Raw genomic sequence first — 12212 nt, forward strand, 5'->3', positions numbered from 1 at the left:
AAATCAGAGCAAGATAATATGTAAAACAAATCCTAAAAACACATTCTCCCCACCCCTCCCACCTTCCCAGGCTAAACTTTATTCCCAATTCTCTACCTCCTCCCACAAGTGGTACAGGGAGATGGGGAGTGGAGGTTATGGTGAGTTCATCACATGTTATTTCTGCTGCTTCTTTCTCCTCAGTGAGAGGAGTCTTTCCCTTGCTCTACTTTGGGTCCTTGACAGGGTCACAAGTTCTACTAGAAACCTGCTCCAGCATGAGCTCTTCTCTCCATGGGTCTGCAGATCCCTGCCAGAGCCCTACTCCAGGAGGGGCCTCCCACGAGGACACAGTCTCCTCTCAGGCACCCACTTGTTCCAGCATGGGGAATCTGAGTCCTGGCACCTGGAGCACCTCCTCCCTCACGTTCTCCTGGTGTCTGCAGAATATGTGAGAGGAACCCAATTGTTCCTCTCACACATTCTCACTCTTCTCTTCTCTTCTCTGGCCACAGTTAATTCTTTGCAATAACTTTTCTTCCTGTATCAAGAGACTATCACAGAGTCATTACTACCATCTCTGAGTAGCTTGGCCTTGGCCAGTGGCGGGTCCATCCTGGCACCCTCTGGCATTGGCTCTGTCAGACATGGGAACGATTTCTTGTAGCTCCTCACAGAAACCATCTCTGTAGTGCCCCCATTACCATAATCTTGCCATATAAACCAAATACAATTTCCCAATGCTCTGGAATTCCTGATGCTTGTAGACAGTTGCAAAGAGAATTTTTCTTCCTTTCCACCCTGTTTCCATCCTTTCTCTATGTCTGAGCTCTCCTTTGGTACCTCCCACTCACTGCATTTCTCTAACCCTAATACTGCATCTCCATCTGCTCTCTCAGGCTGCAGCTGGCAGTCTTCCCAGCTCCCCTCCCTCCCTCTGTGCCTTCCCTGCCCAGGTGTGTGTAGGCACTTTGCTGTGCAGCAACTGAATCCACCCTCCTGAAGAGAGGACAGAGAGAGTGCCTACCATGTTATCCTCCACAGTTTCACCTGTCAATGTACAAAAGCAGAGGATCTCAGTTTAGTGAACTAATAAACTGACCAACAACCGCAGCTGTAGAAGGGAGGGAGCCTTTGCCTAAGGTGAGTGCCATGAGCCTGCAGGTTCAGCACAGCCTTGCTTCCCTGGGCCGGGCAGGGCTAGGGAAAAGTCACAGCAAGAATATGGCCTTCAAAACTGTGTGGGCTTTGTGGATTTGCCCCTTGGTTGTAAGGAGGTCTTGCATCTCCTTTCTTTTAGGGTTCTGTGTTTAGCAGGCTTAAGTAGGGGAGAAAATGAAGGAAAATCCCAGACAGAAAATTGCACAAAACTGAGACTAATGTAAATACTTTGGGGCAAAACATCAGCATGGGGAGACTTGTTGCTATTCTCCAAAACACACTTTAGAAAATCCAAAACTTGAAGGCAATTAAGAAAGCACAGCAGAGCTGCCAGATTACCTCTGATGTTTTGCCGCGGGTTAAGGCTCTCCAGCATTTGCAGTTCAGATTAAGTAGGAGCTGATTGGGAAGGAATGTATTGCAATATCTTTCTCTCATTGCTGTAACCTTTTGAAGGGCAATAGAGATTCAACTCTACATGCTGGCCAGCTGGGTTGATCTGAGGAAATTAACAACTCTCCCTTTTCACCTATAATGTCTCAGTCACAGTGCAGCTGTGGGTGTTGGACAAAATGCTTTCTTAATGACTATTCTGAAGCCTGTTTCTAGGCCACCTAAGAGCACACATTGTGGGTAAAGACAAACCCAGCCAAAACCCAGCTCTACCAATGTCTGGACATTTCATTATGCCGCTGATCATCTTGAACCCCCAATATCCCCCTTGGATCACCTCTTGCCTCTCTGAAGGTGCTGGAGTCTCACTGATTGCAGACTCTGGGGATTTTAAGGGAAATTTTTGTCCGTGGGCTGCAGTTTGGGAACAGCCATGTGGGTTTTCCTGTGCTTGTGCAGCTGTGGCTCTGACAGCATGACTCACAACAAGCTTTTCCCAGTGCCTTACCAGTTAGTTCTTTCAGTTTCTTTAAATGAGACGTGGGGCAAATGTGACTCATTGTCATTTCTGGAAATGACAGAATGCAAAGTGAGGCCCGAGGGAGTGTCTGCGTTGTGCCATGCAGCTGGGATCAATGGGCAATTGCCTCCTGACCTCACTCCCTTTCCCTTCTGCTTTCAAAATTATTATTGCTACTTGAGTTTTGACAGTCAATACCAGGAGAGACTTTCTGTTTTTCTCTGTTGATTTTGTGAGGAGTGAATGTTCTGGCTAGAAAGAAAGACAAATTGCTTGAATGGAAGAGTTTGTCAAATTTTATGGTAGTGTTTCTTTATTAAAACCACATACTTTGATCCCTCTCTGCACACACCAGCCTTGCAAGAGGCTCCAGGAAGGAAATCCTGCCCTCTTGGATAGATCCGTGGCTGTTAGAGCTGGTCACTGTGGTGCTGGCAGTGGGGCTAGTGGATCATATGCACAATTTTGTACTGTTTCTGACTGCTCCATGCCACTGCAGCAGCAGCAGCATCTCCCTGGAGCAGGTATCCCACAGCAGAATGTGTCCATCTGGCTTGAGACTGGTACAACAGCTGCAGCCTGACCTTTCGGTGTGTGGCTCTTCCCTGGTACCTCCAAATCAAAACCATGTCGACCATCTGCAGAGCTGCTACTTCACTCTAACAGTCCTTATGATCTACGTTAGCACTGGTGGTGGTCTTGCCTAAACATCTGCAGATGCAGAACGGGCCATCTTTGCTATCAGGATGCACAGAGAGCACTTTAGGGTCTTTGCTCCATTGCTGTGTAACACAAAGGGTCTGGGCAGCACTTTTGAGCTTTTCGGGCTGTGGGCTTAGGAGAGGTGAAAAAAAAGAAGTGAAGACAACAGAACACAACAGGAAACTTCATTTTATTCTTGCTCCTTAGGGTCGAAGTCAGGGCTTTCCCAGGGGAGCGTGCGGTACCTCGCCAAACAAGGCTCACCACTGAGAGAATCACCGGAAGAATGAACCTGCACCTGCCTTAACTGGGCAATTTTGCCTAGACAAGGAGACCTAAGTGGTCTTTCAGGTTGTTTCATGCACAGCACCCTCCATGGTCACAATTAATAATTTTATGTAGCTTGCATGTCCTTATGGGAACACAGCCCAACAGAAAAAGACTACACACATAACTAAATGTGGCCCTCCCAAGTGACTGCTCTGCTTGCAAGCCACCTGCAAGTGGGTGAAAAAAATGAAACTTCAAGCCTCTACACATCTGGGCTTGCAGCAGACTGTAGTCACTGCAAAATTAGACACAGGAGCTTAGCATATCATGAAAAGCAGTTGTGGTATCTGCCCCCTCTCTTCATCTCCTGGTGCTTACTGGTGGGCTGGGCATGGCTGGTGTACCCCCCCGCAAGGACACACTTTTTAAAGACTGCAGTTGGGTTTGGCAGTCTGGACATCTCTGACCTGCATGTTTGCCAGCGCCAGGGAAGGAGGACACAAAGGACAGCAGTGCACACAAAACTGTGTCCTTGTGACTTGGTCACCTCAGGGTGTGGGTGGAATAAGCACAATGTTCAAAGCACTGAAGGGAGAACCTGGGCAAACAGGAGTGAGGTAGTGTCTGAGACCACAGAGCAAATATTTACCTGCAATGCACTAAGGCAGATAACTGAAAGGCAGCCAACAAAGGGTGGAGGAGTCTGATGGAGACAAGGCCGTGCTTGTTTGCTCAGCAGTACAGAGGACGTAATGCAAAATTATGGCCATTCATGCCTCTCAAGAAGCTGTAAAAGGTGAAAAACAAGAGGGGGCCTGTTACAGCCACTCTGCACGTGCCTAAATGCCCTCTGAGCCCTGGTAGCTCACCTGCCTCTCATCTGCTGGCTTGTACCTCTGAGAAGTGGCTTTCCATGAAGGGACGGGGAGGTTAAAGGTTTTCCTGGGCTGTCTCTCTTGCTCCACATCTGCAGGAGATGAGCTTTGGCTGGGGAAATTGTGATGGGGGCAAACACAGCTGGCATCAGTTTCCTATCCCATCTTGAACTTCCAAACCTCATACGTTGCCTGATCAAACATACTGCATTTACCTCCTGCTGGATCTGTGGCATTAGGTTTTTCAGGATCCACTCAGTAGGGAACCTTCATTACCTCATAAGGATGCAAGACCTACATGCAAGAGCAGATCATGCCCTTCCCAGCAAAGGCAGAATTAGAGCCCGTTATGTTCAAGGAATCAAATTTTAAAAGGTAGAAAGTATTTTTTTGTTATGCTTTATTCTGAGCAATAGCAAAACTCAGGCTCTGTCTGGACCAGATATTTGAGTTGGTTCCAAATTTGTGACATAATTCTTTTGTACCTGGTTTAGCTGCTTACAAAACCCACGTGTCTTGCTTTCTCAGACAGATTTGGTAGCACAGGGGAGGCTTCATCCTGGTGATAACAGCTGCCTTGTCCCCAGAAGCGGATGTTTTGCTGTAACTGTGTCTTCAACAGCATCACTGGAGCAAGAAGCCCTGTAAGATCCCAGCAAGGCAGAGATTACAAGGGCATCCCCTTTCACCCCACTGCCCCTCTCCCAGAAGACTTTGGATGGTTTCTCTTCAGGTTTCTTCCACCATCTTTTTGCGGTGAAGATCCTTGTTGAATCAGACATCACCTCACCTCCATGTTCAGAGGTGAAACGCTGCTCATGTACTGCTCTACTCTTCTAGTGAAGCCTCCTGGTTTCTTTGGAAATGAAGAGGTGTTAGATGATACACTCCAACATGTGAAAAAAAGATGAAGGCTCAATTATGTCCCAGGGGAATGGTTCACCTTCCTTCTCTGGACTGGATAGTATTTCCCTCCTTCAGTAACTGTTGTGGGCAGGAGAAGACCACAGGGTAGGTAGCCCAAGTGAAGGGGCCAGCCACCATGACCTGCCCTGCTCTCTGTGTTGTTGTCCTTCTCCCCATCTCTGGGCTCCATGTAGGGACTGTGCCCCCAGGGGAAAAACCTGCCCTTCAAAAGCATCTACCTCACACCCATCCAAGAGAAATCTGGGAAAGAAGGGCTGATGGTAGTGTGGGAATGAAGACTGTTTTCTCAACTGATCAGTGCTTCCTACAGGGTTCTTTTGCACTCCCTTTTTGTCCCAAAACTGTTGCAAGCAGGAGACACGTTACCAGGTTCTGCAAAGCTTGTTCAAGGCTGGTGAGACTGTGGAGTCATTTGACACAGTTCTCTGGCTGACAGCAGCAGACATCTCGGAAAAGAGTATGGCATGATAAAAGATCTTCCTCCATCTACTGCTGACAAGCATTTGGGAACTTTTGAAGGGAAAGGTTGTTCTGGGGCTTCCATGTTTGTCAGTTCTTATGGAACTAGTGCCACAGGTTTGTTCAGAAGCTTAAATTGCCTTTCTTTCTTCTTTCATTATTCTCAACCTTTTATTTTGTTTTCTAACCACTGCTGAGCACACCAAAACATTCATAGTAGCTCTTGGGTCTTTTCCTAGGGCATCAGCTGATACGGAGTTCATCAGTCAGCACCCATGGAAAGGATTGCTGATGCCCCATGCCCACTACTTTATGTTCATCAGAGCTGCATTTCATCTGCTAATTCATTGCCCAATTACTCTGACATTGTGGATACATTCTGATGTTAAGTAAAGAGAGACAGCTTGTTAGACTCCTGTCTTCCAGGTAAATCTTGGAAATATGAGTAAGGAGAGCAAGATCCCTGAGCTTGCAAAGAGTCTGAAATAAGAGTGTAAAGGTATAACTTACCCTGTCCTCCCACTATAGCTACTTGTCAGAAAAACAGAGATGAAAAATTGATATTCAGAGATCTACCAATGCACTCTTGAGTTGTTTTTCTTTTGGGTCAGTGTTTGGATCTGGTTATGCCTTTGGAAAGTCTAAGGCTGCTCCAAATGCTGGATTGCACTTCAGCACCCAGTGTTGTTGCTGGGGAGTGGTGACTTTCCTGATAGCAGATGGAGCACTCATGTGACACTCTGTACACTATGTATCATCTATTTACATCTTTTTTTACATTAGCAACAGATGGCTTGGCATAATTATATTTTTTAAATTAGGGGGAATATGTATTCAAAACTTCACACATTTTCTAGGGTCTATGATTTTTACTTTTGTAGCACCACTGCGGAGGTCTTAAAGGGAAGGACCTCCCTTATCCTTTCCTCACCTTCTGTGAAGATGTGTCACACTAAACATGCAGGTAGATACAGTATAGCAGTAAGCAAGCAGAAACTCCCCCAGTCATGCAAAGGGGAGAGGAAAAGGCAGCTTAGAAGGAAGCAAGACAAAAGGGAGAAGAAACAGACTTAGGGGCAGTAGTAGGAGGGAAGAGGAAAAGAGAAGCACTAGGACTGACAAACCGTAACTTCAAAAGCTAATTGAACTCAAGTCCTACAAAAGCATAACCTTACTTCAGAAATACAAAACCTAGCAAAACATGAGTTCAGCAGTTGGTTTCTTCATATTCCTTTTTTTGGTATATAAGGCTGTAGGCATGGGGTCTCTGATACTGAATTTTTCTCAGGAAATATGAGATTTGTTGTGAAGAAGAGTTAATGTAAACCAGGACTTTTCCATGCTCATGTGACTCCCAAAGCTGGGACTGTAAGCTGGGTGTCAGGTTGGTTTGATTTAGCAGTGCTGATGCTGTCAGAAGAAAAGAAGAGGCACTTGTTAAGACTATGGGAAGAGATAGGACAGACCACGAGCAACCAAGATACTGAAATCTATTAGACTACATTTGCCCGGAAAGTTAAAGGTCTTTGAACAATGAGGAGTGAAATATATCCTCAAAACTGCCAAATGAATCATCATCTTTGTGAACAGTGTCAAACCTTGTGGACTAGCAATGTGCAAAGCTGCTGCCCTTTGTTTGGAAGAGACTGGGGCTTACCGGGAGTGGGCTTTCAGAGAAGGGCAGGAGAATGCAATTGGGACACAGGGGGTTTAATCCACATTCCTTACTGCAAAGGGCTGTATCAGAGGGAAAGGAGCCATCTGTGGTGGAGCACATTTGTCCACAACCTCAACATTGCCATAGTACTGTCCATAGGCAAGTGCATGGTTTTTCTGGTGCCAACAGGAAGAAGTAGAGTACAGCTTTGGGTGGAAAATATTTTTGATTGCAACTGTCCCTGTTGTTGTTCCTGTGAAACATCTCTCAGGAAATCACCCATGGGCAATACTAAGATCTGCAGACAGAGCTCTGGGCAAAGGCTGTGGTACCCCTTGATGGCCAGTGACCAGTGTGCTTTGTGTTTGTAAGCAGGTCTTTTCCAGCTCAGGCATGTACACCTGCTGTCTGAGACGTTATTCTTTTGCTAGATTATTTTGACCCATGAACCTTTGCTGCAGTATATCAGATGATGTGCCTACTCGTTCTTGCTTGGTGTTTCTCAGCAAGCAAACATGGTATGGTGGGTGGATGCAAAGCTAGTTTACATTTTTACGCTACTTTTACTCCTCTGTAAATCCTACTCAGTAATGACTAATCCCCAAGTTGATTCCCTTTTCCCTTTCGGATTATTTTATTTTCGCTAAATTTTGGTACTTGATAAAATTTAACCCTTTAGGGTCTTCCTGTTGTAATTTTTTCACATGCTATATAGAGAAGTGGCTTGCTCTAAGGCAGTACCCCAATGGAGATTAAAGAACACATCCATTCCAAGAAAGCATAAGTACTTAAGGAAAATGTACAGAAAGTGCAGATTGAAAAAGAAACTATGGCAGATACCTACAAGGAGTCAGGTGAGACATATACATAGGGGTACTATCCAGAGGAGCCCACCTATCCTGGGCCTGTTCCTGAATCTTCCCACAATGTCAGGGTCAGCTTGGGTGATGCAGTCTCTACTTACCTACCATCATCTTCATTAAGGTCAATACTACCCAGGAGTCACTGGGTAGTGATTGGCTGAAGCAAACAGAACACTAGAACAGAAACAAGCTCATGTTAAACTTCTCTAAAAAGGGTTGTGCAACCAATTCATTCCTGCTGGGCTCTGATCACTTTATCTGCAGCAGCTCAAAGAAGCAACACACACCCTGAGAAGCCAGGTTGTCCTCTAAAAAGCTGGAAAGACCTGCAGCGACATGAAGGGGCACAGTGTGAGGACAACCCCATCAACTCACAGGGGCGGAGGGCCAGCTGCCACCTCTAGCTCAGCCCTGGCCCCAGGGATTGGCTTTCCTCTCCAGTGTACACTGAAGCTGCCCAGCAGTGCTGGGGGAGCAGTGGGGTACGTCTTGCTTTGCTGCAGGTGCCCTCCATTGGCTCACTGATGCTGAGGGCCAATGCCCAGCCTGCACCTTCATCCTGGCCTTGTTTTTTGTCTCCCTCACACTCCACATGGGATCACTGTGGGTCTCTGTTAGGATCTGATCTGACTACCCCTCATACTTTACTGGGGGCTGTTGTTTAGGGATTTCCTGGCCAGCTAGTGGTCCCCTGACTCCCTCTCTCTTTCAAAGGGTAAAGATCTGCCTACTTCCTTCTTCTATTCCTGGCAATGAGACATCAGCAGTCACAGATTATGAGATGTTTCAGCTATCCCCTACACCCTTCTGCCCCAGATCTACCACAGCATCTGCCCCTGTGAGTCACTGAGGCAGTCACTGAGGGCGGCAGCCCACAGTAGAACAGGAGATAAGACAGGAGAAGTTCTGCTGGGGCTGGCGCATTGTGGCTAATTCTGCTGCTGATCTAACATGTGTAAAAATTATTATCAATTACCTGTTTCTTCCAAGGAACATGAATCAAAAGTTAAAATCTGAACCCAGGGAAGGGTTTGCCCAGCAGCTCAGAACGGGAAATTCATGGGATTTCCAGAGAAGCGGCTCTGTTGGCACCATGTTTTAAAACCACCAGTCCTTGTGGTTTTAATCAAGTGTCTTACACAGTTGGTTTCTTTCCTAGGGTTCTTGCAGTTGCAATATCATTACTGAGTTTTCTCTTCTTCTTTTCATACTGAGACAACCTTTGCTTGTGGGAGCTGTGAAAGAAACCATGAGAACGAGAACCCCAGGGGCTCAAAATACCTACATGTAAATAAAGGTTAGCACCACAGGGATTATTTTCAAAGTAATGCTTGGTTTTTCATCAAGAAAAGACCTGTACTTGACAACCTCAGTGACAGAGAAAACCAGTCTCTCCACATGCGACTGAAACTGAATGCAACAGCTCCTTAGTACGTGGGCTCTTCTCCAGCCTCCCAGGCACAAACACAGCCTGCCTAACTAGGAGGTTAACTAACTAGGCCTTGCTTCTTCTGGTGCTTCACTCTCTACTTGCAGCTACCAATCTAGGAAACAATTCTAAGGGAAGTTACAGGTGTAAAGGAAAAGTCTGCTGGACTTCAGGTCCTGCACCCTCTTTTGGAAAAGGCAGCAGACCTAGGATGCCTAGCTCCTTGCATAGACAGGAGGCAGAACCACAGAGCTATACTGACCTGTCTTCTTCAGATTGCTGCATGAGGCATTTAACCCTTTAACATCTACCTTCCTTCCTGATGCATGGTCTGTGACATACAAGAGCATTAAGGAGTTGGCTGGAAGGGATATTCATGGGCAAGGTGTGAACTGTTGCAGTATATAAGCAAGGAATTCATCATAATTTGGTTTGTGATCTTCATTTTGGTCCTTACAGAGAACAGTAAGTAAGTAGGAGGGGAATGAACAAAACAGCCAAATCCTGCAAGGAAAAGAGAAATTAAACTAGAGGAGTTTCAGGTCAGGTTACTTGGTTGCTGAAGACCATAGATGGGGTGAAAACATAAACTGTCTTAAACTGGCAAACTGATGAGGCATATTTTTGGGTCAACTTGCTGATTTAACTCATTACCATGACACTCTTTAGAGCCCACACATAATAGCAACCACATCAGACAGCACCCAGCCCTGGCAACTATATGGTGAAGAAGGCAGGAAGGACAAAAATGTGACCTTCTGCCCTGGAGAGCAAGGACACATCCCATGGAATGACAGGAAGACTATACCTGAAAAAGATGGTTTACTCAGTGGTACTTGACTGCTCTGTATAAAGTGTGGATTTTTTCAGGTTTTGCTGCATTCCTATTTTGGTAAAAGAAGAAATGAGTTTCCAGAATGAAGGCAAAAGGGGGAAGGGGTAGAAAATAATTCTTGACTGTGAAGCACAGCATATGCGAGTGTGAAACTGAACAGCTTTCCATGAAACATGCTAGCCAAGCTGTTACTAACACCTGATACATCCATGGTCCCCATCAGTTAGTTACCTGCCAGCAATGAGCAATGGACTCAATATTATCAATTATGTTTCTTTCCCCTCTCCTCTCCACCAATTAATCATCTGTTAATCATGAGAAACAGTCCTCTACTTGGAAAATATTGGACAAACAAGGAGTTTTGCCAATAAAATGGAATATTATAGTAAATAATCATTAAGGTGTCCTGAAATAAGGTGTAGCCATATTGTTATGCCACGGATTTTAAACAGTGCTATTTAGCAAAATTCCTGGGGAAAGGTGTCCTGGGTTGGAGTATAGGATGTGCACAAAGTATTCTATCACCATCTTTATGGACTGTTGAATCCAGGTGGGGCAATGTTTTCCCAGACCCCCTCCCTCTGGGCCATTATCTTCTGTTAATGGCCCATCAAATGCCTTGCCCATGACTCACAGATAACTCCCTCCAGGAGCTATCTCTGTTTAATGGGCCATCAAGGACCCCCTGCATGACTCATCATCCCATTGTGAGATGCTCCGCCCAGGGGGAGGAACCAAGCATTCTCACCTGGATATAATCTGGGGTTTAGGACAGTACAGGGGGCCCTTACCCACTGGATTCCCAGAAGAACAGAGCTACTAGACCTTTCTACAGGATCACTGCTTCAGGAAGACCACCTCATCTGGACTGCTTCCATCACTCTGCCCAAGTTGTATTCTGACTCTGTCAGTGGTCTTTTGTATTATTGCATCTATTTTATTTTACTTTCTTTCCTTTCTTCCTATTAAATTGTATCTCTGGCTTGAAGCCTCTCATTTGTTTTGCTTTCAAACCACTACAAAAGGTAAGCTGGTCAGGTCTGCCAGCTGATGCATACAGGTAAGGTGTGCCAGAAACAATATAAGCAATAAAGACTTGGTCACATCAAGCTTCTTTGGTCTCACATCTATTAAGGCCCAGAGCTGCCTTGAAAGCAGCCACCTTTTCATTGTTCTGCCCTTTCCCCAGGCAGGACTAGCTGCACAAAAACCAGTCCCTACAGGTGTTGGCCTGCCTTTAGAGGCCCCACAGGAGAGGTTCCACAACACAAAATCCCCTCCCCATTCACTTTGGCAAACTTGTTCTAGTCTAAGTCTCATTTGCTATCACTCAAGCTCCAGCTGTCATACCTAATACAGGAAATACAATCCTATTTTAACACAAAGACTCTTATCTTCCTCAGTCTATCCTCTAGTCAAAATACCTTCGACTTTTATTTCTGGATTTACTGTATAGTCTTGTCATAATTTTTGTGCCTTCTATCTAGCACTAGCATAAAAAAAAGAGACAAGATATTCATATGTCCTCATACAAGGCCATACATTACAAATAAGAGTACATTATGCAGTTAGAAATTTAATTTAGGAGGACACTTTTTGTTACCCTCCAACTTGCCACACCCTTTGATTTCACCTGTTCAATACAGCAGCTCTAACATTTGACATGAAGGTTGCAGTAGAAATCCCCATGGCAAGATCTGAGATTACTTAGCCACAAACAATGTACCCGTGATAGACTTTTACATGGATGCCAAGGTGATAAACATCTCACATGGCAGCATGGTACAGAGCAGGGGCATACCAACAGACTGAATCCAAGTTGTAGAATACTAAATTCAACTCTAAACTCGTGCTCTTTTTTCCTGGTTTTGCAGTATTAATTATTATTTGGATAGGCTTCTCATGCCCTGAAGGAAAAAAAATCCCCAACTAACAGAAAGCACCTCTACTTACCACAGCGTCTAATGATGTGCTGTCCACGTGAGAGCAGGACCTCAAGACTTACCTCTGCTCTAAACCTCTATAGGTCTGTAAGTTGAGTGAATCAGACTGAATGAAATCCAGCAGCTTCTTCCCCAGTTTAAAAACACAGTGCACACAACAGGGAAGAAGGCAACCTACTAGAACACACCATCTCAAAGA

This window comes from Chamaea fasciata, unplaced genomic scaffold (genome assembly GCF_029207755.1).
Source record: "Chamaea fasciata isolate MVZ Bird 193981 ecotype frontalis unplaced genomic scaffold, bChaFas1.0.hap1 SCAF_4, whole genome shotgun sequence".
In the NCBI taxonomy this organism is placed as follows: Eukaryota; Metazoa; Chordata; class Aves; order Passeriformes; family Sylviidae; genus Chamaea; species Chamaea fasciata.